At 40.4% G+C, this 26,933-nt stretch overlaps 1 protein-coding gene across 6 annotated transcripts in view; it reads right to left on the bottom strand.

Annotated features, from left to right (window-relative positions):
- PARD3 (par-3 family cell polarity regulator) overlaps positions 1 to 26,933 on the bottom strand; it is a 705,675-nt gene that overhangs the window by 361,430 nt on the left and 317,312 nt on the right. The window lies entirely within an intron of this gene.

Genomic DNA, 26,933 nt, shown 5'->3' with positions numbered 1-26,933 from the left:
AAGGTATTTATCCATATTTCACTTATTTCCTAGAATCTTTGGAAGAAATTTGTGGAAGGCAGGGCAAGAAATAAGCTTTGAAAAGCAACAAATGACTCAGAGAGAAGGATATAAAAATGAATCTTATCACCTCGTTATTAAATATTTTTTTTCTATATAAGCAATAAATACAGGATACTATGGTTGGAAGATGCTTAGTGATAAACTGAAATATTACATTTTACAGATAAGTGCAATGAGCACCACATACATAGTTTAAGGGCTAGGTCAATCACTATGCTCCAAGAAGACTGAGCTGCATCGGGAGTACTTGGTAATTGACTCTGTATCCTGTGCAATTGAGATCTGATCACATTGCTATCCGGACAAAAATAAGACATATCAAAAGTACAAGATGCCCATGTTGCACTTGAAACAACAGGTGATTTAATGGTAAGTTTAAGATACATTTCTGTATGTAACAGGATGTTTTCAGTGGTTGCACTGAATCCAACACACATAAGGAGGGAAAACAAAGTCAAGGGGGAAAAAATATACACAATTTTCTTTCGAGACGGAGTTTCACTCTAGTTGCCCAGGCTGGAGTGCAATGGTGCTATCTTGGCTCACCACAACCTCCGCCTCCCGGGTTTAAGTAATTATCCTGCCTCAGCCTCCCGAGTAGCTGGTATTACAGGCATGTGCCACCACAACCGGCTAATTTTGTATATTTAGTAGAGACAGGTTTTCTCCATGTTGGTCAGGCTGGTCTCAAACTCCCGACCTCAGGTGATCCACCCACCTGGGCCTCCCAAAGTGCTGGGATTACAGGCGTGAATATATGCAATTTTCTAATGACATATTAATGTTTCCACCCCAAAGCCAAGCATTTTTCTGAGGCATATTAAATCTATACCATTACAATTCTCACTCTGAAGCTGACAATATAACCACTCTGCTCAAAAATCTTCTAAACACTCACCTGAGTACAAGAGGAAATCTGAATAAGATTGTATACACTTTATATAAAGGCTGATATTAATGTTCTATAAATGTTAATATTGTGGTTATGACAGAACAGGAACTTTTCTCAAAATCTTACCATTGAAATGAATCTCTCTGTATCATTTCTTATAATTGCATGAGATTCTATAATTAGCTCAAATTTAAATTTTTTTTTTTTTTTTGAGACGGAGTCTCGCTGTGTTGCCCAGGCTGGAGTGCAGTGGCGCAATCTCGGCTCACTGCAAGCTCCGCCTCTCGGGTTCACGCCATTCTCCTGCCTCAGACTCCCAAGTAGCTGGGACTACAGGTATCCGCCACCACACCCCGCTAATTTTTTGTATTTTTAGTAGAGGCAGGGTTTCACCGTGTTAGCCAGGATGGTCTCGATCTCCTGATCTCGTGATCCGCCCACCTCGGCCTCCCAAAGTGCTGGGATTACAGGCGTGAGTCACGGCGCCCAGCCTTTACATTTTTTTTAAAGCACAAAGAGTTAAACAAAATCCCAGGTGCAAATTCTCAATGTCAAGGCCTGCCACAAGTGAGACTTAGGGTACCTTCCTAACATTATTTCCTATAATATTCTTCTTATCACCCAATGTTTAGCCCCTATAGCCACTGCCGGTGCCCTGTAGCCTGTCCACACAGACAGCTCCCTGAACATGCACCACAGTAGACAACTGCATGGTGCACCAGTGCTCGAACTTCCGTTATCAGGAACCTTTGCCCTCCTCTCCACCCACTTCAGTGTGTCCTGTACTCTACAAGTCCTCCTCAAATGACACCACCTCCTCCAACCCATCAGATCTAGTATTTGTGTCCTGGCAGCAAGTGTTTGGCAGACTCAGAGAGGGGTCTTTGAGGACAGTTTAGCGGAAAGACTGTTTCTAATACATGGCAGGATTAAGGAATGACAACAAAGGGTATAGTGCCCTCTGCTCACACGAGGCAAGGAGAGCTGTGACATTCCCCAGAGGGCCACAGCTACACAAAAGCCACAGCCAGCAAGGCTGAATAAGCCTGCCTTTTCCATCTTTCCACTTCCGTCAATGCCCTGCTGCCACAGTCCTTGCAGGCACAAGGCAGAGGGCATATAGCCTGGACAGTCAGTGTGAGGGGCTGGCCTCTTGGCATATGGAGCAGAGCACAGACAGGTGTGGAGGACCAAAGGAAACGATCCAGCTCAGACGTACTAGTAAAATTCCTCTGCCTCTTTCTCCTACTGCACCTTGCTTCTCCTTTTTTGTTTTTTTAGAGACAAGGTCTTGCTCTGTCACCCAGGCTGGAGTACAGTGCAAGATCACAGCTCACTGCAGCCTCGAACTCCTGGGCTTAGTGCTCCTCCAGCCTCAGCTGCACCAGTAACTGAGACTATAGGTGGACACCACTACTCCCGGTTAATTAATTTTTTATTTTTTGTAAAAATAGGATTTCACAGTGTGGCCCAGGCTGGTCACAAACTCCTGGCCTCAAAGTGAAACTCCCATCTCAGCCTCCCAAAGCCTTGAGATTACCAGCATGAACTACCTCGCCCACCTGTTTCTACTTTTAATAGCATCGGCCAGTTATTCAGCTACAGGACAAGTATCGACTCTATTCATTTTTACAACCCATCCACTCTAAACACACACCCCAACAAAGCAGGAACAAAATATTTTAAAGTTGGCTAAGATATATCAGTCAGGAACAAAAATACTTCCCAATTCGTTTTTTAAATAGATGTATTCCAATATTTTATTTTTATTTTAAACTTTTATTTTAGCTGCAGGGGGACATCTGCAGGTTTCTTTTTCTTTTTTTTTGAGACAGAGTCTTGCTCTGTCACCAGCCTGGAGTGCAGTGGCACGATCTCGGCTCACTGCAACCTCCGCTTCCCGGGTTCAAGCTCTTCTCCTGCCTCATCCTCCCAAGTAGCTGGGATTACAGGTGCCTGCCACCACACCTGGCTAATTTTTGTAATTTTAGTAGAGATGGGATTTCACCATGTTGACCAGGCTGGTCTCAAACTCCTGACATCAGGTGATCCACCCGCCTCAGCCTCCCAAAGTGCTGCGGTTACAGGTGTGAGCCACCGCACCCAGCCCCAGCAGGTTTCTAATACAGGTAAATTTTGTGTCACAGGTTTGGTGTACAGATTATTTCACCACCCAAGTAATAAGCATAGTATCCAATAGCTGTTTTATTTATTTATTTTTATCATCACCCTCCTCCCTCTCCCTCTCTCTCTCCCTCTCTCCACCCTCATATAGGCCCCAGTGTGTGTTCAGGGACTCCTTTCCTTTCATCCCCAGGGTAGAACAGAGTAGTTAAGGGGCATAAGAAATGGACATCAGAGGTGAAAAGCCTTTGACTTCTCTCTTCCTGCCTCTCAGGGGAGAGTGAAGGACCTGGCCTGAGGCAATGATGTAAATGACCAGCTACTTATCAAAATAGGCATTGGCTACTGAATCCTGTGCATAAAAACGCAGTATCCCCAGGTCCTTTGCTAAGCCAGTACAGTTCAGGGGAAAAGTTAGTTGAGCCCCTGCCAGACACATCAGGGAGTGATCTGGCCACCCAGAGAGCAAACGGAAAGCAGCAGTTCACAACAATGACTTTTTCTCTTTTACATATATTTTGGTGTCCCTATTTTGCTATGGTAGAGATACCATCTAGCTACTTCAACCAATAAATATTTGATTAGCATCTAACTAGACATCATTATCCTAGTGATTTTCAAAACTAATAAATATGGGGCCAAGTTGTTGAGAGTCATTTACGGTAGAAAAGTAGGAAAAAAAAATCACTCTGAAGTGAATCCCATTCTGACCATTCATTCATTTATTTGAGACAGGGTCTTGCTCTGTCTCCCAAATAGGGGTAGAGTGGTACAATCATAGCTCACTGTAGCCTTAACTTCTGGGCTCAAGTGATCCTCCCACCACAGCCTCCCATGTAGCTGGGACCACAGGTGCCCCCCACCATGCCCAGCTACAGGCACACACCACCATGCCCTGCTAATTTTTCCTATCTTTTTTTTTTTTTGAAACAGCATCTTACTCTGCCTCCCAGACTGGACTGCAGTGAAACCATCATTGCTCACTGCATCCTCGAGCTCCTGAGCTCAGGGAATCCTCCTGCCTCAGCCTCCCATGTAGCTGGGACCACAGGTGTCCCCCACCATGCCCAGCTCATTTTTTTATGTTCTGTAGAGACAGGGTCTCACTTTGTTGTCTAAGCTAGTCTTGAACTCCTGGCCTCAAGTTATCCTCCCGCCTCAGCCTACCAAAGTGCTGGTACAGGCATGAGTCATCATGCCCGACCTGGCTAATGTTTTTATTTTTTAAATTAATGGGTCTCGCTATATTACCAAGGCTGGTCTCAAACTCCTGGCCTCAAGCAGTCCTGCTGTCTCGGTCTCCCAAAGCGCTGGGATTACAGGTGTGAGCCCCTGCCCCAGGCCTCTGACCATTCAAAAAGGAACAAATAATCTAACAGATTGCTACTCCCCAGTGATTGGCTCTGGACAGGTAAAAGGCAAATGTTAGTAAATGTCCAACAGGGACAGTTAGAAGAGCACTAAATACGATGAGAAGCCCAGATGAAAATAACTAAAGGTATTTACACACCTGGTACCAAAGACTTTCACTGAGAGAATATTATGGAATTATTTTCCTAGATTCTTTTTGTACTTTCAGAAACATACCTTAATGAGCAATGAGGAGACTGAAGCTGAGACCAGGGGAATATAAGGTGGAAAGAAACTGACAGAAGAAAAAAGAAGCAAGTTAGAGGGAGGATAGAGGGGCACGTGAGCAGGTAAGAGTGAGTTATTTTCCTTAAAATTAAAAAAAAAAAAAAAATGCAAGGTGCTGTGGCTCATGACTATAATCCCAGCACTTTGGGAGGCCAAGGTGGGTGGATCACCTGAGGTCGGGAGTTCAAGACCATCCTGACCAACATGGAGAAACCCTGTCTCTACTAAAAATACAAAAAAAAATTAGCCAGGTGTGGTGGTGCATGCCTGTAATCCCAGCTATTCAGGAGGCTGAGGCAGGAGAATAGCTTGAACCTGGGAGGCAGAGGTTGCGGTGAGCCAAGATCGTGCCATTGCACCCCAGCCTGGGCAAGAAGAGCGAAACTCCATCTCAGAAAATAAACAAAAATGTGTTTCTCTTGCAGATGATAAACAAAAATGAACAAAACATGAGAAAGAAAAAAGACACTTTGGGAGGCTGAGGCAGGTGGATCACTTGAGCCCAGGAGTTCGAGACCTGCCCAGGCAACATAGTGAGACCTCGTCTCTACAAAAAATACAAACATTAGCTAGGCATAATGGCACACATCTGTGGTCCCAGCTACTCTGGAAGACAAGACACGATAATTGCTTGAGACTGGGAGGTCATGGCTGCAGTGAGCCCATTTCATGCCACTGCACTCAAGCCTGGACGACAGAGTGAGACTGCTACCAAAAAAAAAAAGAAAGAGAGAGAGAGAGAGAGAAAACAGAAAAAAGGGGGGAAGCTTATGTTATTGTTATTTATAATATTGTTTTTCCTCATATATGTGCTGAGCAGGAGATGTGCTACCTTTCTATTTCCATATGGCCAACAGCCCCACCTAGAATGTAAGACCCACAAGGGGATAGAATGTATCTTTCTTCCTCACTGTCTCACCCTCAGTGCCCAAAACAGTGCCTGGAAAACTAATACGGTTGATTCTAGTTTTGCACAATAGTTATGTTATATAAAGTAACTGTAAACACTGAATTAGCAAATACTCAACCATTGCTCCTAGGAGAATGACAAGGTTAGGTAGAGCCTCTGACCACAACCCTGTTGTTCACCATTCAATACAGAGCCTTGCCTTAGATGTGATCTGTATAAAGACATCTTATTTAATATATATTGTTGATTAAACTCAGGGCCAAAAGGACTATAACTCATATCTGAACAAAGCTTACCTAATACATATATTTTCTCCGGAAGGTGTATCACAGACTAACTGTGCTTAGGAATGCTAGACAACATGTTGGTATTATGCTTGGGCGCCATTTTAACAGCAAAATCACCAGCAAAAAGCACGAAAAAGATGGCACCAAATAGCCCATGAAAAGGACACTTTTTTAAAATACGAAAACCAGAGCAAGAAGGCAGTTTCCCATTCTTCAACCTCAACTGGAAACATATTAGTCAAGTGACTCAAACTGTTTGCCATCCAACACATGTTCATGAATGAGCACAAAGGTGCCCCGAGTATTAATTTAGGAGTTACAAATAAATTTTAGCAAACAGCTAAAGTCACAAATATGGACTTCACAAAGCATGAGAATTTTAGGTAAATATTTGCTAAATGGACGACTCTTATAAATCTTTAAAGGAACTATACCACTCCCTCTGTCAGATTCCATTCCAGATACTGCTCTTGTGCTTTTTTTCCTCATAGGCAATCTTTTGACACAAGTGTGCTGTTTCATTGCTCCTCTCCAGTACTCAACTAACATAGTTTTTGTTGTTGTTGTTGTTTTGCCAAGAGTGCCATAAATGTCTTTCCCTTTATCAACCTATACTTTTGAGCCCCATGCCCCTAGGATCTCATAGTATACAACATAGACCCGGTCTCTGCCCTCGTGAAGTTTTCAGTGCCCTGGAGAAGGCAGACATTATCCAGCACTTCAGTGTGATCCTGCTGCTTCATAAGTACACAGCACTACAGGAACATCTAAGAGAGGCACTGTCTTTAAGAGCTTTAGCAAAGACTTCAAGTGAAAAATAACTGCTAAATTTTACCTATGAACCTTTCGCATTCTCCTGCAGGCCAACTCTTGTGGAAAGCCTCTGACTACTCCTCCACAAGCTCCTTTCGTGGCTGCCAGATCGTGTCACTGTGTTTGCCATGCTGCCCTCCAAGGTTTTAGGACCTTCCTCCTCATTGGCAACCCACTCCTAGACAACCCCACCTTTCACTGTCATATCCATAGAGGCCAGGCCCTTAAAAGTATCTTAGACAAGTCTCAATCAATTTAGAAGTTTAGGCCGGGCACAGAGGCACACATCTGTAATCCCAACACTTTGGGAGGCCAAGGCAGGCGGATCACCTGAGGTCAGGAGTTCGAGACCACTGTGACCAACATGGTGCAACCCCGTCTCTACTAGAAATACAAAAATTAGCCGGGCGTGGTGGTGTGCACCTATAACCCCAGCTACTCAGGAGGATGAGGCACAAGAATCCCTTGAACCTGGGAGGCAGAGGTGGCAGTGAGCCAAGATCATGCCACTGCACTCCAGCCTGGGAGACAGAGCAAGACTCTGTCTCAAAAAAAAAAAAAAAAAAGTTTATTTTTGCCAAGGTTAAAATATGCCCCCAACACAGCCTCAGGAGATCCTAAGAACAATTGCCCAAGGTGATTTGTTACGGTTTGATTTTATACATTTTAGGGGACAGAAGTTATAAGCAGACATTAATCAATACATGTAAGGTGTACACCGGTTTAGCTTGGAAAGCTAGGACAATGAAGCAAGGGATTCCGGGTCATGGATTCAAAGCTTTTTGACTGTCAATTGGTTGAAAGAGTTAAGTTATTATCTAAAGATCTGGAATAAACAGAAAGGAGTATTTGGGTTAATATAAGGGGTTGTGGAGCCCAAGGTTCTTACTATGCAGATGAAACCTCCAGGTAGCAGGCTTCAGGGAGAATAAATAGTAAATGATTTTTAATCAGACTTAAAAAGGTGCCAGACTCCTTACGAGAGAGATTTGCGAGGCCATTTCAAAATATATCAAAGAAATAGATTTTGGGGTAAAATACTTTGATTTCTTTAAGGTCCAGCTACCTGTCACTTTGTTATATATTTTATTGCTACAAAGAGACTAAAGGTGGCTGTTTTAATGTTTTGGGTTTTTTGTTTTTTTTTTCTTTTGAGACAGGGTTTTACTTTGTCACCCAGGCTGGAGAGTGGTGGCACGATCATAGATCACTGCATCCTTGAACTCCCAGGCTCACACGATCCTCCTGCCTCAGCTTACCAAGTAGCTGGGACTACAAGTGCACGCCATGATGACTGGCTAATTTTCTTATTTTTGTAGAGACAGTGTCATGTTGCCCAGGCTGGTCTCAAAATCCTGGGCTCAAGCGATCCTCCCGCCATGACCTCCCAAAGTGATGGGATTACAGGCACAAGTCAGCCTGTTTTAATGTTAATGCTGGTCAGTAATACCTGAATTCCAAAGGGAGGAGGGTATAAAAAGGTACATCCAATCCCCCTTTCCTATCATGGCCTGAACTAGTTTTCAGGCTTACTTTGGTATGTTCTTGGCCAAGAATGGGTCCATTAAGTTGGTTAGGGGTCTTAGAATTTTATCTTTTGTTTACAGTCTGTTTTGGTTTTGTTTCAGGGCAATGGTGGTGGTGCCTGGCCAGATGAATGGGGCAGAAGGAAAAGAATACACAAGCAGAGAAAACTGCAGGTGCAAAAGCCAGACACTGAAATTCAAGAGAATTAAAAAAACTATAAGAAATTCAGTATGGCTATACCAGATGTGATTGGAAACAATGTGACTGGAAGGTCACAAAGCAAGCAAGGTAGTTCTGGATAAGGCAATTCAGTGTCTTCTAAGTCAGAGACTGTGGAAGGTTGATGTGCACAGAAACCACCTAGGAATCTTGTTAAAGAGCTTCAGTAGGTGTGGAGTGGGCAGGATCTGAAATTCTGCATTTCAATGTCCTGGTGACATCAGTGCTGCTGGTCTGAGTGACCGTTACCCTTTTGTGACTCTGGGCAGCAGGGCTATGTCATGCTATATACATATAATTGCTATATATAAAATAAATATATTATATATGTACACATATATAATTCAGCTGTGATTTTTAAAAATGTGAACTTCATACTGGCAGTCACGGATCCTCATCATTTCTCAGCTTGATTTATTCTATCCCTCCAGGCTTGGCCGTCTCCAAGTCATCCTCTACAAAGCACTCATGATACCTCTTCCAAACCACAAATTAGATGTCATAACTCAGAATTTTCGGTCTGCTTGGGGCACAATACCATTAGAGTACCCTCTGTGAGCTGAACAATGTCTCTGCACCCTTACACTCAACTGGAACACTCTGCAACTACAGAAGGCCAAAGAGGCTTCCCAGTTCTCTCTTCTGGGCCCTCTTCTCACCCACTCTCTTTTCTAAGGTCGGCCAGGCAGGCATTGCCATCTCTGAGAAGTTTAACAGGTTTCTACAGCCTAAGTGAAATCATGCTTGATTTCACTTGTTAGATCTGGTACTTTCTCATCTATCTGCCTCATTAAATTTTGTGATTCTACCCCCAGTTTTTAATCCAGCAAAGGACACTGAGAAATGTTTGTTGAAGTGTTACTGTACAAATAAATTAAGAAAATGAATGATTTCCATCTAGAGATACAGGACTTCCATCTATCTCTGCCTTTTCACATTGATTGTCTCAAGTATTGAAAGGGCAATCTCTGTAGCAAAGAAACAATTACAGATGTTGGAAGGCCCCAGAGAACAAAAAAAGAGTTTTCTACCAGGAAAAGGACAAAGAATTGCCGCTTCAAATACTGGTGATAAACTCCCTGGCTAGAAATCCCATCTAGGTTTTACTTTTTTTTTTTTTTTTAACTATTAATTTTGCACTATGGTCCTTCATGCAGTGCTGACTCCCTTATGAGAATATCTGAGTGGGAGTAAATCTAAATTAATTCTTCACATATAATTTTATAGGTATATCTGCACCAAATTCCTCATATCACTTCCACTTTACCAATTTAGTTCAACAATCATGTAATTAAATTTTAAAATTATAACTTCATCTAACAAGTAATTTGTCTTTCAAAAATTGACATTGACTATTGATTGCATTGAAGATATTCTCTAAATGCTCAATGCCCTCTCCTTTGACATTTGTCTTCTATTATTTTATTAAGGATTCAAGTACAGCAGTAACTGTCAAGTTAACTTTCGATGAGCATTATTTCCCCCATTTCTTTATTATTATAACATTTACTCCACAATACTATATAAAAGTGTAATCTCTTTCTCTTACCTGGGGACTAGCAATTTGCCAATTTCATTTGCCAGTTTTCTGTCACCTCAGGATGTGCGTTTGAAGCTCCTGCACTTTACAAGATTTTATAATTATCCCAGTGTATGTTGACCATCAACAATTACTTCACAGCAGCAAGCCTCTCTACAACTATGAGGTGTTAAACTTCCACTCTAATCTCCATACTTCATTTTTATCAGAGCTGGGCTTTTCATCTTGCACATGAATTTATTTTTATTTATATATTTGTATGTATTTATTTTTTGAGATGGAGTCTCGCTCTGTCACCCAGGCTGGAGTGCAGTGGTGCAATCTGGGCTCACTGCAGCCTCAATCTCCCAGGCTGAAGGGATCCTCCCACCCCTGCCTCCTGAGCAGCTGGGACCACAGGCACTGGGATGCACATGAATCTTCATGGTACTAAAACCCTTTTTTTTTTTTTTGCCCCCGACATCTAAATCTCTTTTACTGGGGGAAGTGGGCCTCTCATGGACGGGCAGAGTGCCCTCTGTGCACGGCTTGCTCACGGGCACTGCTTCCTGTGTCCTTGGGCTTCCTAATCACGGGATGTGCAGGGCCTCAAGGGCGTTGTCCGCCTGGAAGCCCGGCAGCGCTGTGTCCGGGGCTGTGGCCGTGCACTTTGGCTGGTGAAGCTACACTCGCCCAGTGTCTTGCCAACATCCAAGAGCTGGTCATCCTTGTACAGCTGCTGAGGATGCCCTCGACGATGCACTTCAACTCAAACACCATGCTAGACACCCCGGCATCTGTGAAGATGGTGATGCAGTGGCGCTGGATCATGAGGAACACGCTATCCCTGCAGCCACCTCTCCCTTCAGCATGCATGCGCGGCCACGCTGCCGGGTTCCCAGCCCAGCATGCCATGCGCATGGCCCCGCCTCTTGCCCGCCCCACTAAAAGCTTTCTAAGGAGTTTTAAAAAGTCTTTCTTTCAAAGACAAATGTCTACAGCTGGACACAATGGTTCAAGCCTGTAATCTCAGAACTTTGGGAGGCTGAAGTGGGCAGATCATGTGATGTCAGGAGTTCTAGACCAGCCTGGCCAAGATGGTGAAACCCTGTCTCTACTAAAAATACAAAAATTAGTTGGGCGTGGTGGTGCACGCCTGCAGTCTCAGCTACTAGGGAGGCTGAGGCAGGAGGCAGAAGAATCGTTTGAACTGGAAGGCCAATAATCCCTCCAGGATGTTCCATTCTGGTGAGGACAGGACAAAGAATACACATGTGAACATAGACCATGCCATGAGGAGATCAGTGCTAGGAACGAAAACAAAGTAAAGGATCGGATGCTGCCAGAAGTTGAAAAGCTTTATTTTCTACAGGGGGAGTATGACGGAAGCACTTTAAAAACATTCAGATGGCTCATTATCCACTTCTCTGTCTTAACTGTTCCAGTTTCAAATTAATTCCTTACCACACAACCCTGTACACACTGGCGATTAATAAAGCCATTTGGCACCAACTGGTTGCTCCAAGGCGGCAATAAGACTTCATGGCTCTGAAACACATGGCTGCGTGTCTGTTTATATTACCTTCGAAGTGCAGAGATCTTTCATAGCTAATCTAAACCATTCATTCTCCTCCTTAAGGAAAGAGTAATGTAAAAGTAAACATGCCTTGATCATTTATAATAAGCCAATTAAGTCTGTAATCACTAACATTTGTTGAGCATTTACTATGGGCTATGTATATGCTAAGAACCTTAATGTCATGACTGATCAAATCCTCAGAATAAGGCTATAAAATAGGTTCTATTATTATTCCCATTTTATAGGTATTCCTATTTTATAGGTATGAAGACTTGGTGTTACAGAGATAAGATATCCTGGCAAAAGTTAATCTAACAATAATTAGTGGAGATAAAAATCCAAGCCTCAGTAGTCAAGCCACAGAAAACATGCTCCTATCCAGTATGCATGAAATCCAGGAACACCAAGAACTGAAAGAAAGAGACTCTGGCTTATTTGCACCTTTCTCACCTACATCTACCATCACTGCCATCACACGGTAGGAGTGCAGTAAATGCACATTAGCTGAACTCAACCACATTGCAAGTCAGAGCTGGAAGAAAAGACACTATTCATTAGACAATGACTCATCTCGTGCTTGGATCTTGTAATCGTTCTTCACAGGGAAAAAGAAAGACCATGAAAAAAATTTTAAGAATGAAATAAGTTCCCTTTAACTAAGACAAGCAAACGGAAAATTCATCACAATTTATTTTATTATTAGGGGATTTGTGAGAAGAAATGGGGAGTGGTACATTGAAGGAAGGGCACATTACAGAGAGAGAGAGACAGAGAGAGGGTGTGTGTACACAAAACAAAATGCTCGTGCTTCATATCTATGCCAGGAACATTTACTGGGATTAACAGAAATGAATTGGGTGCCCTTAATCTATACATTCACAAAGTATGTCACTAACGTCTTTGCCTCCCGAAAGGGCTGGGATCACAGGCATGAGCCACCATGCCCAGCCTGTCAATACAGTCTTGTATATTTTCACCAAGAGAGTCTTCTCAGTCAAATGTTTAGTCAATTTAAGATAATATACTTAGCACTCAGTACAGACTAACTCTTTCTTACATATATCACTCCTATATTAACCTCAACAAAAAGTGGAAAATCCAGTGCAGTACTTAAGACCTCCCCATCCAAACGTCACACTTGTTTGTATACTCTTTGAGTTATATATGTGGTCCTAACACTTCACCAGTCATTAAAACGATGTGGGAATACTCTGTAAAATGCTGGTTCCAGGATCCCCATCAGAAATACTGAAAATTTGGTCTAGGAAGAAGCCCAGGAATTACTTTCACAAGCTCTTCAGGTCATTGTAACATGCAGCCAAGACTGCTCTAGAAGAGAATTATTGCTCTAGAAGAGACAGCATTGCATATCAGCCCTAAGGGACCTCATGAAAAATACAGATTCTGAATGAATAGGTCTGGATGGGGCCCGAGACTCTGCAATTTCCATCAAGTCCCCGGATGATGGAGTCACTAGCCACACTAGCTATTTAGATTCAGCTCCTCAGTTACCTTTGCCTCATTTCAAGGGCTCTACAGCTTCATGGAGTTAGTGGTCACAGGATCATGCAAAAACACTGAAATTTTTTTAGTATTAAGCAATGTTATAGGACACTGAATTTAGCTAAAGAAAAGTATAGTTAAATAACCATTAATTATATACTCTCAGTTCTATTAACTTTTAATCACTCAGAAAAGATCTGAGTGATTTCCACTACTTTCTAACTTTAATTTGAAAAAGTTATATAGAAGTAATTGTTTTTCTACTTATCAAACATAGGGCAAAATAATCTGCATTTTCTAACACCTCTTTGATTTTTTCATGAAATATGTTTATGTTTGTCCCTCTTGGGAATGATAATACATGCACATGACTCCCCAAGGAAGTAAACAAATTTACAGAAGCATTTTTTTTATTAAAGTGCTATCTTTAGAACTAGCTCACTGTGACAATTCAAATCCTATTGCAAATTTGTATACAAAACAGGAAATTTCAACAATAATCAAGGAAAACAATAATTCTCTATTTAGCATTTTAAGAAAACCAAACAAATGCTTGGCTGCTTTTTAATTGAGGAGATAAAGCACTTTAATATTGATAAAACATTTCTGTTATTTAAGTAGCACTTTTACAACTCTAAAGCCAAGAACTTTATCCATAACTCTGCCAGTCTGTCAGACAACCAGGCAAACAGAATTCAACCCAGTCATGGTTTCCTAGGCAACAAGCAGATAGAACCACTGGGGGAAAAAAAATGAAAACAAGAAAAAGCATCGCAGTATTTCCAGTAGGCTTAAGAAATGTATTTTAATTGTCAAAATGTCACAGACAACAATATTGAAAATCATTTCCTTGGAAATGATTCAAATCAGAATGCCATTTTCATTACAGCAAACGAGGTGTGGAAAAATAGAAAAATTAGATTCCCTTCCTTTGCTCTGAATTAAGTAGGGATGGTGATCAATCTTATTTGATTTTACAAAATGTTATCTACATTAGTACGGATTTCTAATATGCCTCCTTAGTTTTCTCTGCAAATATTACCATACATTGATTCAACCTAAAAAGAAGAGTCATCCAGGATGACGGGCTAGCATAGGATGAAGCATGTGGCTGAAGATCATCTGCTGCTGCAAAGACAGGCTCGTACCTGCTCAGGTCTTAATTCACATGGTAAACCACACATTTCAAAACACAGATTCAAACAGAACAAGGCTGTCCATATTCACGTGCGGCTCTAGTTTCCTCATCTATAACAAAAAGGGCTTACCTTCTATCTTAAAAAATTTCTGGCCCTAACAGCTTTTGATTTTTAGAAATAAAATATAGAAGCGCTGTTCTGTCTAGAAAGACTGCTTACAAAATAAATACTATATTCTAAAGCATTTTAAAACTTTTTCTTTATAGGACCTAAATATTGACAGTTAACCTTTAGAAAATAATATTTGAAATGTCCTACCACATGGCTATTAAAATGTCTAAATTTTACACCAGCTTTTGTAACCCTGATGGCATTTACTCTTATATCCTTGTCAGAAACATTTACTTGGATTAACAGAAATGTGTTGGGTGCCCTTAATCTACACTTTCACACAATATGTCACTATAATCTTGTGAAATCATCTGTATTTTCTTCCAAAGAATCTTTTCAGTCAAACGCTTAGTCAGTTTAGAAACTTAGGTCGAATTGATTAAGTAATTCAGTCAAAACTACCAATTTAGTAGCTGCAGGCAAATATCGCTAAAGCGTTTTTCTGATAATTCACCCCTCAATGACTGGTAAATGAGGGAATGAATAGCAAAATGGGAATTCCAAGAAAGAAAGTGTTTACCATTTTTTCTGTCTACCTTGTATATCCACAAAGCAAAATTAATGTATTATAATTCATTTTTCCGAGCCAACCACCTGCCATTGAACTTCATTAGATCAATGTTAATGCCTTAGTCAATCAGTTGCACTACTGGAGTGGTCTTGAGTATCTGGCTGCATTTGTGCATATTTCCCTTTGTGATACATACTTCTCCTCATATAAAAGCTAGTACAATGCAAGACATGCAAGTTATAAAAGAATAAGTTGATAATGCAAAGCAAAGTAAATGCCAAGAAATGGAAGCACATGCATACATTACCTTATTCCAATGTCTTCAATCAATTCAAAAAAATGTGACCTGTCTGCATGTGGCACAGGGGATCTCTACTCCTGGCTCATACCATTGCATGAGAGAGAATTATTAAATTTTCAGGAATTTCTGAGAGTTGATGGTTAAATAAAATTATTAAAAATTATAATACAGGCCAGGCACGGTGGCTCATGCCAGTAATCTCAGCATTTTGGGAGGCCAAGGCAGGTGGATCACCTGAGGTCAGGAGTTCCAGACCAGCCTGGCTAACATGGTAAAACCCCATCTCTACCAAAAATACAAAAATTAGCTGGGTGTGGTGACAGGCACCTGTAATTCCAGCTACTCGGGAGGCTGAGGCAGTAGAATCACTTGAACCTGGGAGGCAGAGACTGCAGTGATCCAAGATAGTGCCATTGCACTCTAACCTGAGCAACAAAAGCGAAACTCTGTCTCAAAAAAAAAAAAAAAGAAAATTATAGTACATAAACTTCCAACTAAGTTATATTAAAACAAAGATAATACTCAAAACTCTTCATGTTCTAATTATTTTACTATATTTTATTAGTATCTACACACATGATGCATCTTCTCCATCTGTTATCATGGAAATACCATATTACGGTTTGCTACCATGCATCTCATCCCAACTCAACATTCAGTGACATCAATTTGGTAGCCTGAATCTGGCCATAATACTCATATTTACACCATGGAAATGGGAAAATGTGACAAAGCCAGGTTTCTGCGGTTTTCAGAGAGCCAGCTATTAAACATTTCCCAACACAGCAGTGGATCCAGAGAACCCACACAAATTCCCTACTCTCTGGTAGTCACCAAAAATACAGGGCGCTACAGGATTATGTAGCAACTCTATGGAATCCGAAAACACCTACTGAAGAAACTGTTACTTGACCAGATGCCTATGGCATAAGTAAGGTTAGACAGGAGAACACCAAAGAGAAGTTTTACCAGGCAAAGGGAAAAGAGAATGCCTAGAATTAAGCAGGAAGAAGACTCATCCAAGAAATTCAGAGGCCCAGCATGCTAGTCATGAGGTAGAAAAGAGACAAGGCTGCAAAGACACAAAACAATTCTTATACACTTGAACAAAACATACCAGTATTCTTAACCGTACTGGGAAGCTACTGAAGGTTTTTAAGCATGGAGGTAGAAGGAAGAGAGATGTGAATTATTAAACGATCACACTTGACTAAACTGGAGAATGGATCAAAAGACTGCCCAAGAAAAGATGCAGAAAAAGTGACCAGAAAGCAGGTTCAGTGCCTCCAAACTTTCCTGATAATATAGCCCTGTTAGGAAAATCTTTCTGAGCATGCAGCTGTATAGGACTTTTATTTAATGATCATTTAAATGCTCAATTCCACTAATATAAACATTATTAAACATATACAAGGAATAGGAAATTTTACAATGTGAGATAATAAAATACAGACATGTTAAGTCCTGATATTCTTTTTTTAGTAATTGTTGTCCCCTAATCCCCATGTTGATCAAAGGTCCCCATTCGTTTTCCATGCCTCAATGGTTCCACATCACACTTCACAGATCACTGATGAAGCCAGCTTTGGGAGATGAAATGTAGGATGCACTGGTAACAGGATTGATAAGGTCTGCAGAGCTGGAGCCGATTCCACTGTCAGGGAAGAACAAGCTCATGCTCAGACATTCCACACTAGGAAAAACCTCTTCAAAACTTAGCACCATGACTGTGACCAACTTCCAGCCCCCCACCCCAATTTGCCTACTGAAGATAACACAATGGTTGAACCCAATTTCCTGGCACTCAATTTCGCCGGGGGCAAATAGAAAATGTTAAACTCATTGAGATGCCATTGCTTCCTAACTATTTGTACTCATAAACAAAAAAGGCAAAAACAAAAAACAAAAACCCACAGCTCAGCACAAGCACAGTGGTCACTGTGTTCTGGCATCCTACTGCAGACAAGCAGATCTGCCCATCATTGCTTCTGACACCTGCCAAGTAAGACCTCATCCAACACACAGTCACAGTGCTCACAGAAACGTCAGTCTACAGTTCTGTAAGAAGTTCATCAGAGTCCAAATAAAGGAAAATCTGAATTGGCAAGGAGAACCCATATTTATTGGTACCCTTGGAAAGATTCATCACTTGGATAATCAAGGGTAGATTCACTACATTTTCAGACATAGCTGTGAAAACTGAATTTAGAGCCAGAGTGTTCTTGATGTTAACTTACTTTTAAGCATTTGCAAAATAAAAGCAATGATTCCAAATAGTGGTCTCTGAATACCCTTTCCCATTAATAGGGGCAAGGCTACTTTGAGAAATGACTGATTCCAGGTATGGGGCAGAAAATATATTAGAAGAGCATGAAACACACTGTCACAGCAGAAAGTGAGGATGCTGCTACCAACTGCTCTCAGGAGTCAGCTTAGAGGGGTCTGGCTATTCAAATGTGGGGCAACTGAAACATCAGTAAGAAGAATAATGCAACCAGCTGCAATAATAACTATGTTGATGTTTGTGAGTTCTTAATGATACCTTTTAAAAAGAAAAAAAAAAACAGTAAATATGAACCGTGAGGATGTGGCCCTAGAAAACCAACTTATTTTTTCTGAAACCAATAAAGGAAGAGGCCAGCCATGGTGGCTCATGTCTGTAATACCAGCATTTTGGGAAGCTAAGGTGGGTGGATCACTTGAGCTCAGGAGTTTGAGACCAGCCTGGGCAACATGGCAAAACCCTGTCTCTACAAAAACACAAAAATTAGCTGTGCATGGTGGTGTGCGCCTGTAGTCCCAGCTACTTGGGAGGTTAAGGTGGGAGGATGCTTAAGCCCAGGAGGTCCTGGCAGTGAGCCAAGATTGCATCACTGCACTGGGTGTCCAGCCTAGGTGACAGAGTAAAACCATGTCTCAAAAGGGAAGAAGAAAAAAAAAAAAGAAACAAAAACAAAACTGATAAAGAGATGAAATTAAGCATTTGGCCTACACTTTCTGTATGAACTGTATACCTCAGAGTAACTGGCAAGAATAGCTGAGAAGAAAAAGTTTCTGTTTATAGAAATATTCCCCTAATAAATAAAGGAAATACAGTAATAACAGGTAGATAGATAAAAGATCCAGGCAATAATTACGAGGGGCTGCTCACAAAATGATGAACAACCACACTCCCCCCATCTGCTGATGGAACCATACAACAATGCCTGGAGATAATATTATTACAAATTCAAATCAGCGTTATATTAAGACTCTACATCCACCTATCAGTTTATAAGAAACACCGAGGTTATAGAACATGGTAGATACCACAGGGATGGATTCAGCGAAGTCAAGACAGGAGGAAGCTGCAGGAGAAAGCAAGCCCGATTTCAATGAAGAAACTGAAACACATGCACAGGGGTCAGGCAGGAGGAACAACCTATAGACTAAAAGAATCTGAAGAGATATATCAATCAAATGTAAGGTGTGGATTTTGTGTGGATTCTAAACCAGCCAAATATAAAGCAACATTTACAAAACATTCAGATATTTTAATAACACTATTACATATAGCATTAAGTATTTTTGTTATTAAACAGTACTATTTTTAACGTTTCATGTTTTGAAAATGTATACTAAAACATTTTCAGAAGAAGTGACATGAGGTCTGAAATATGTTTCAAAATAATCCTGTTTGGATGAGTTTGTAGGAGTATACATGCAGCAAGATTAGCCATAAATTAGTAATTGTGAGAGCTGATAGTTGAGCTGTATGTTTAAAATTTTCTGTAATAAAAAATGAAATAATGTGATCCAGCAATGCAGAAGACTATAAAGACCAGTGAAAAGTATCCAATGTAGTAACACTAAATACCACTGGTCTTCCTATCTGTTGGTTCCACATTCATGGATTCAAACTGAATCCACGGATTGAATCTCAACAGATTGAAAATACTTGAAAAAGAAAATAAAAATAACAAATAATGCAAAAATTAAAAATACTGCAAATAAAAACAATATAGTATAACAACTATTTATATAGCATTTACATTGTGTTAGGCCTTATAAGTAATCTAGAGACGATTTAAAGTGTACAAGAGGATGTGTGCAGGTTATATGTAAACTATTACACGATTTTAAATAAGAAACTGAGCATCTTCAGATTTTGGTATCTGCAGGAGTTCCTAGAACCAACCCCCAAGCGATACTGAGGGATGACAGTGAGAGCTTTTCCCCACAATTAAGGTTATATTTTTTTAAAGAAAAGCTGCCTAAAGTCACATGTTCACCATAATAATTTCTACAGTATTTTCTGCACTACAGTGTAATAAATCTCTTTAGAAAAGGTTGTGCTGACTTTATACAACATTCATTGAGAAGAGGTATGGTTTTACTGAAAAGAATTGCTAAATCAAGCCTCCTAAAATGCTGTTCCTCACAAGTTAAATGAGCTAGGAAGCAACATGAAATTTAACAAGATGATCAGTGGGTCAAGATGTGGCCTCAACTCAATTTACTTAGATGTGCTTTGACTATGAAAAGAAGTAACAAATATTATTGTAGTGTGATTTCTTCCATCTTTAAAAAAGATGAAACACATTTAATTATAATGAAGTTACAAATGTAAAACAGTTGCATTTTGCCCACACATACTTAGATCTTGGAAAATAATTCAAGGGGCAATGAAGCAATATACAAAAACCGTGATGAAGAAATGTAAAGTGCTTTTTTTCCCCTCTCCTACCTCCTCAAAGAACTTCTTATATTATTTTGATTTCCACAAGATATATTACTATAAGATGTTCAAAAAGATTTATTTACCAATAAGATTGTAGGTAAGTAGGCAGAAAAAAAACAAAAATTTGAAATACGAGTAGCATAGAATCGAGAAGCTTGAAACCCATAGGAACTGACAGCAAATTATAAGAAGCAGTCAGATGTAGAAAGAGACACTTCAGTATTTCTCAGCTTCATTTGATTAATAATTCTTTTAAAAGTCTGAGGGAGATGCACAAGTGTGGTATGTAGGTATTCATTTCAAAGACAGTGTTGAGGAAAATAAATCTAGAAAATAATCCATGGAATATAACATTTCATTTATTTAAGACATATTAGTCACTGTCCCGTGAGTTTTATACACATCATTCTCATTTCATACATGCCATTTATGTCACGCTTTATTCCTGCTATGAATACTTGAAGTAAAAAGGCCACTATCCCCTGGGCACAGTGTTGCTCACACCTGTAATCTCAGCACTTTGGGAGGCCAAGGCAGGAGGATTGCGTGAGGCCAGGAGTTCGACACCAGCCTAGCCAACATGGCGAAACCCTGTCTCTACTAAAAATACAAAAATTAGCCAGGTGTGGTGGTGCACGCCTGTAATCCCAGCCACCTGAGAAGCTGAGACACATAATCTCTTGAACCCAGGAGGAGGAGGTTGCAGTAAGCTAAGATCGCACCACTGCACTCCAGCCTGAGCGAAAGAGCAAGACTCTGCCTCAAAAAGAAATAAAAAATAAACAAAAATTAAAAAGCCTACATTAATACTCAATTTCCAGCCAATAAATAAGGATAATCACTTACATGTGAACATAGAAAAATAAAGGTAATGAATCACTGCAACACATACACACACTCCTACCTTTTTTAGACACTTAGAATAGCACTGAAGTAATAGCCCTGACTCTTGCATAAGAAAGTATAACACACATATCACCATTTTCATTACCAACAGATGGTGAAACATCATTTACTGTAGATGAGTCCAGAGGAAGACATACAGCAGCCAAATTCCTGAGAATAAAAGTACGCCCCCAATGGTTACTCAATTTTTGTTTAGCTCAAGACTTTTTTCTCTGAGTACATGTTCTTTTTTTTTTAAGTTGATAAGGAATAATATAATTACAAAATTATAGCTAAATCATCCTCTTAAGCAATAAAGCTTTGTTCTTAGATTTTAACAAAATGCAGCAGTCTAGAATACTTTGACAATAAAAAGAGTATGTGAAGAGGGATGATAAATTAAAAACCAAATAGTTATCGTTTCAAATGTGCTTTCAGTAGCTATGTTTTCTAATCAAGGGTATCTCCATTTTCTACAATGATAGACTATTGCACTGGACACTCAGTAAGCACATACCAGGTGAGGATATAGACACAAAAAGTTATTTGTGAGGTTTCCATATAAAATTACAACCTTGGAGAATGTATACAAATTGAAACAGATTTTTTAAATTGCATCCAGTGGAAAATAGTGTGAAATATTTCCTCAGTGTAAAAAAAAAAAAAAATCCCATTAAAGGAATCTGCTAAGATATGAAGTACACGTTTAAACATGGATCTGTTGAAATTTTATAACATATGAATAGTCTTTTATCATGCTGCATTATCTAGAACCTGAAATGAATTAAGCATACTCTCTATTGCTCTAAGCCAACTCTGCCCAAGACCATGCGGCCCTTCCTTTTGATGTCACACTGCTAGTTTGACAGGGCTGAGAAGAAAGGAGAGTCCAGCCATCTCTCAGTGTCTGTGGGAGATTGGTCCCAGATGCCTGAGAATGCTCAAGTCCCGGATATGACATAGTACAGTATTTGCATATAACCTACACACACCATCCAGGACACATTAAATCATCTCTACGTTATATACAATACCTAATACAATGTAACTGCTATGTAAATAGTTGTTATACTGTATGATTTAGGGAACATCGACAAGAAAAAAAGTCTGGGCCAGGCGCGGTGGCTCACGCTTGTAATCCCAGCACTTTGGGAGGCCGAGGCGGGCGGATCACGAGGTCAGGAGATCGAGACCACGGTGAAACCCCGTCTCTACTAAAAATACAAACAAAAATTAGCCGGGCGTGGTGGCGGGCGCCTGTAGTCCCAGCTACTCGGAGAGGCTGGGGCAGGAGAATGGCAGGAACCCGGGAAGCAGAGCTTGCAGTGAGCCGAGATCGCGCCACTGCACTCCAGCCTGGGAGACAGAGCAAGACTCTGTCTCAAAAAAAGAAAAAAAGTCCGTACATGTTCAGTACAGATGCAATCTTTTTCAAACATTTTCAGTCCATGTTGGTTGAAGCCATGGATATGGAACTCACAGGCACAGAGGGCTGACGACATACTTGTTGAATGCAAAGCATCAAACCCGTGCTACACACACACAAGGATGATGATGTGATTCTGACTTCATAAAACCTTATGTGCTACAGAGATCTGGAAGTAGCTACAAAATAAAGCAGAATGTAGGACACACACAAAACTAGAAAAGGGTGCTATGTTTAAGAAAATTTTAATTATCTAAAAGATTAGCAAATGCCCAAGAATGCACTTTTTCACAATCGAAAGAAGAAAGTAAGTTGTAAAACAAAAATGGCCTTTAGGTCAATGTGCTCATGAAGACTCATTAGAACCAATCTTCCATCATTTTTTAAGTCTCTATTCAAAACAGAATTATTTAAAATGTCTAAAATAGGCCAGGCACGGTGGCTCACACCTGTAATCCCAGCACTTTGGGAGGTCAAGGCAGGCGGATCACCTGGCATCAGGAGTTTGAGACTAGCCTGGCCAACATGGCGAAACCTCATCTCTACAAAAATACAAAAATTAGCTGGGTGTGGTGGCTCATGCCTGTAATCCTAGCTACTCAGGAGGCTGAGGTGGGAGAACAGCTTGAACCCAGGGCATGGAGGCTGCAGTGAGCCAAGATCACACCACTGCACTCCAGCCTGTTATGTTCCAATAACAAAAGTTACATAAAATAACATAAATTATAATAACATAAAATGAATACAGTAACATAACTTGTGTTACAATAACTTAATGCCTAAAAGTAAAATAAGTCACACAGAAGGGAAGAGGAGAGCTTGAACAAGACAGTACCAGTGAAAGAATGAAACTTCCTAACATGCACAATATTCACAACCTGTACATAATTTTTCTCATCAAAATTTCACATCTACAGCACTAAAAAATTACTATAAATATTACGTTTAATTGTGCAAAAGAGCTAAAAATAACCAATTTGTTACCACAGATTTTTGTTTTTTATCAAGCAACCACAATTATATAATGGCTAGAGTTTTATTTGTACAAATATTGCCCCATATGGCTCACCTAAATAAAAAATGGTCTCAAAGAAATACTCACTGATATAGTTTGGATACTTGCCCCCTGCCCAAATTTCACGTTGAACTGTAATCCCTAATGCTGGAGGTGGGGCCTGGTGGGAGGTGTCTGAATCCTGGGAACGATTCCTTCACGGTTTGGTGCTGTCTTCATGACAGTGAGTTCTCAGGAGAGCTCATCATTTAAAAGTGTGTGTGTGGCACCCCCCTCTGCCCGACTTGCTCCTGTTTTCACCATGTGACGTGCCTCCTCCCCCTTCAACTTTCACCATGATTGTAAGCTTCCAGAGGCTTCCTAGATGCCAAGCAGATGCCAGTGCCATGCTTCCTAGAAAGCCTGCAGAACAGTGAGCCAATGAAAGTTACCCCAGTCCCAGGTATTTCTTTATAGCAATGTAAGAATGGGTGAATACACTCACTAGATCATTACTGTTCATTACTTTCCTTCCCAAAATACTGAAATCAAAATGATCAGCCCATTAATATCACTGGGTCAGATGCTGATTTCATATTATCATGGAAGACGATGTATTTGTGAAGTGCATTATTTTCACACTACCGCAAATATTTAAATGTATGTAAAATGTGGTAGGCAAAATAATGCCCTCCCACCCCCCTCCCTGTCAAAAAAAAAAAAAAAAAAGATGTCTACATCTTAATCCCTAGAACCTGCCATGTTACCTTACATCATACATGTGATTAAGGTAAAGACCTTGGCATCAGGACATCACCCTAGTGGTATGGAATGAATGTTGTGTCTACCAAAACTCAAGAGTGGAAATCCTAATCCCCAAGGTGATGGTATAGGATGTGGGGCCTTGTGGGAGGCTGTGTCCTCATGACTTGGATTAGTGCCCTTATTAAAATGACCCAATGGAGCTTGTTTGCTCCTCCCACCATGTAAAGACATATTGAGAAGTAAAGATCTATGAGAAGGCAAGCCTTCACTAGACACCAAAACTGCTGGCACCTTGATCTTGCACTCGCAGCCTGTAGGACATGAGAAATGAGGTTTGGTTGTTTATAAGCCACCCAGTCTAAGGTATTCTATTGAAGCAGCCTGAATGGACTTAGACAGTGGGCTCATTTGGATGATCCTGAGTCTCACTCAATTCAAGACTATGTAGTCACATGAGTCTTAAACATGGAAGAGAAGGTCAGAAGGGAAGAGTCAGAGAGAGATGTAACCATAGAATAAGGGTCCACAAGGTACAAGGTTGATAATGCTAGAGATGGAGGAAGGGCCATACACGAAGGAAGGCAAGTGGACTCCAGAATCTGGAGAAGGCAAGAAAACAGATTCTCACCTAGAGCCTCCCGCAGGAAGGCAGCACTGCCAACCCTGGATTTCAGCCCAGTGAGATCCACACCAGACTCTGACATGCAGGACTGTAATAAACTCTTTAAGCCCTAACGTGGTGATGATTTGTTATAGCAAGAATAGACTAGTACTAATTGTGTGTGTAGTGATATATAGACACACACACACACACACACACTCAGAACTACATATACCCTGCTTTCCAAAATTGGAAAAAATAAACTATACATTAGACTTGGCTAGGTGTGGTGGTGACTACCTATAGTCCCAGCTACTGGGGAGGCTCAGAGAGAGGATTACTTGAGCATAGGCAACATAGCAGGATCCCATCTCAACATAGCAGGATCCCATCTCAAAAAAATAAACAAAAAGCAACAACTTTGATTAAACTAATTTCCCACTTTTGAAGAAAAGAGGACAGATCTTAGAAAAGGGGGAGAAGTGAGGAAGGCAGAGCTGGTGACTTCTCTTCCAGCAGAAGCACAGACACAGGCCCATGCATATCCCTGCCCAGCTGGCTTTCCTCCCCCTCCTCATAAGGGATCCAACTGAACCATGGATCGCAGACTCATACTCAGAATTAAATGCAGTTTTATGCCTCAGTGTCCTTGTTTCTGCCTCCCATTCCCAACTCCCTTATTCTGGTTATTAAAAAAAATTGGCTATTATCAAATATTAGAAGATACTCATGTACTACTTAGACAAACTGATCACCAGCTGGTTTTTCTTGTTCTAAGCCACAAATCATTAGGCTATAACATCTCTGCCAAGCAATACAATATTCTTTTCCAATTCATTAACACAAATTCTGTATTTAAAATAAATACTTCTCAAGCTGTTTTAAATAACAAATTAATGAATCAGTCGGCCATGGCTCAAAATGACATTTTAATTAAATGTGATGATAGGTTGAGTACCCTAGCAGTTCGCTAAAATGCCCTTTGCTTACCCTTTTTCCATATTATGGTTGTGGGGAGGCATCCCTAACTGATCTAACTGTAATTTCTCATCTTAAACATGGGATCTATCTTTAAAAGATAATTTATTTTTCTTAAATTACATGCTATTCCTATAATCCTTCCATATATAACCTCACTATCAGCTCTGTGTGTGCATATGTATATATATATTTATATATACAGACATTACATACTTTTTTAAAAAATTACTACCAAAGTACTACTAAAAAGACAAGAAAAAGAGGCTTTGTGTGATATGGTAGAAACACACCACAGGATAGACAACAGGCTGCTGTGATGGCTATTACATATTCACCCTTTCCTCCGTGAGGAGGAGTGGGAAAGTGATTTATAGTGGCTGTTTAATCCCTAGGGTAGAAAATTTAAGGTGCAGAAAACTTTCTACAAGTTTTAGAGAGAACATAGGTAGAAAGGCATTCTATGCTGGGAATACACAGTGTGCCAGTACACAAGAATAAATAGGTTGATGGTTTGGATTTACGAGAACAAGAAAGGAGAAATAGTAGATGATGTCATAATGCTCCTTTTATAGAGTTATGAAAATCATTCATTTCATATATGGTTAACTGCTTTCAAATGCCAGTGAGAAAAGCAGTTAAAAAGCAGGGATCAGTTCTGAGACATGGAGATTTTATAAAAACGAGCTTTACTCTGAGAAAGTGCTATCATCAACCCATTCTTGAGCAAAACTATGCTCACTGCACTTCCACATTCACAAGCCATGCAGTGCACACACTGGAACCCCCAGATTTTTTTTTGTAAGAGATGGGGTCTCACTCTGCCACCTAGGCTACAATGCAGTGGTATGATCACAGCTCACTGCAGCCCAAACTCCTTGGTTCAAACGAGCCACTTGCCTTGGCCTCCTGAGTAGCTGTGAGCCACCAGGTACAGCTATTTTTATTTTTACTCTTTTTGTAGAGACGGGATCTTACTATGGTGCCCATGCTGGTCTTGAACTCCTGGCCTCAAGTGGTCCTCCCACGTCTGCCTCCCACAGTGCTGAGATTACAGGCTGAGCCAATGTGCTTGTCCCCAAGATTAAAAAAAAAAAAAAGAAAAGTATTTGTTGATATGTAGGCAATAAATTGACAAATAATAGTTTGTAAATTACTAATTTACCAATCAATATAAATTGAGTAAACACAAAATAACACCATGAATTAATAAACTGATTTAGACTTCTTTTTTTCCTTTAAAATGTAGCCCAGAGAGAGACTACTAGCTGTCCATTCCATGGAAAAGTTAGAGGTGAGAATCTCAGAGGCACACTTATCAGCACCTTGCTGGCTTGTGGGCAGCTTTCTCTTAGTCACTGAAAGAGA

The sequence above is a fragment of the Nomascus leucogenys genome, chromosome 18, assembly GCF_006542625.1.
Source record: "Nomascus leucogenys isolate Asia chromosome 18, Asia_NLE_v1, whole genome shotgun sequence".
In the NCBI taxonomy this organism is placed as follows: Eukaryota; Metazoa; Chordata; class Mammalia; order Primates; family Hylobatidae; genus Nomascus; species Nomascus leucogenys.
The sequence above is the reverse complement of the archived record's forward strand: the minus strand, read 5'-3'. Positions and strand labels throughout refer to the sequence as shown.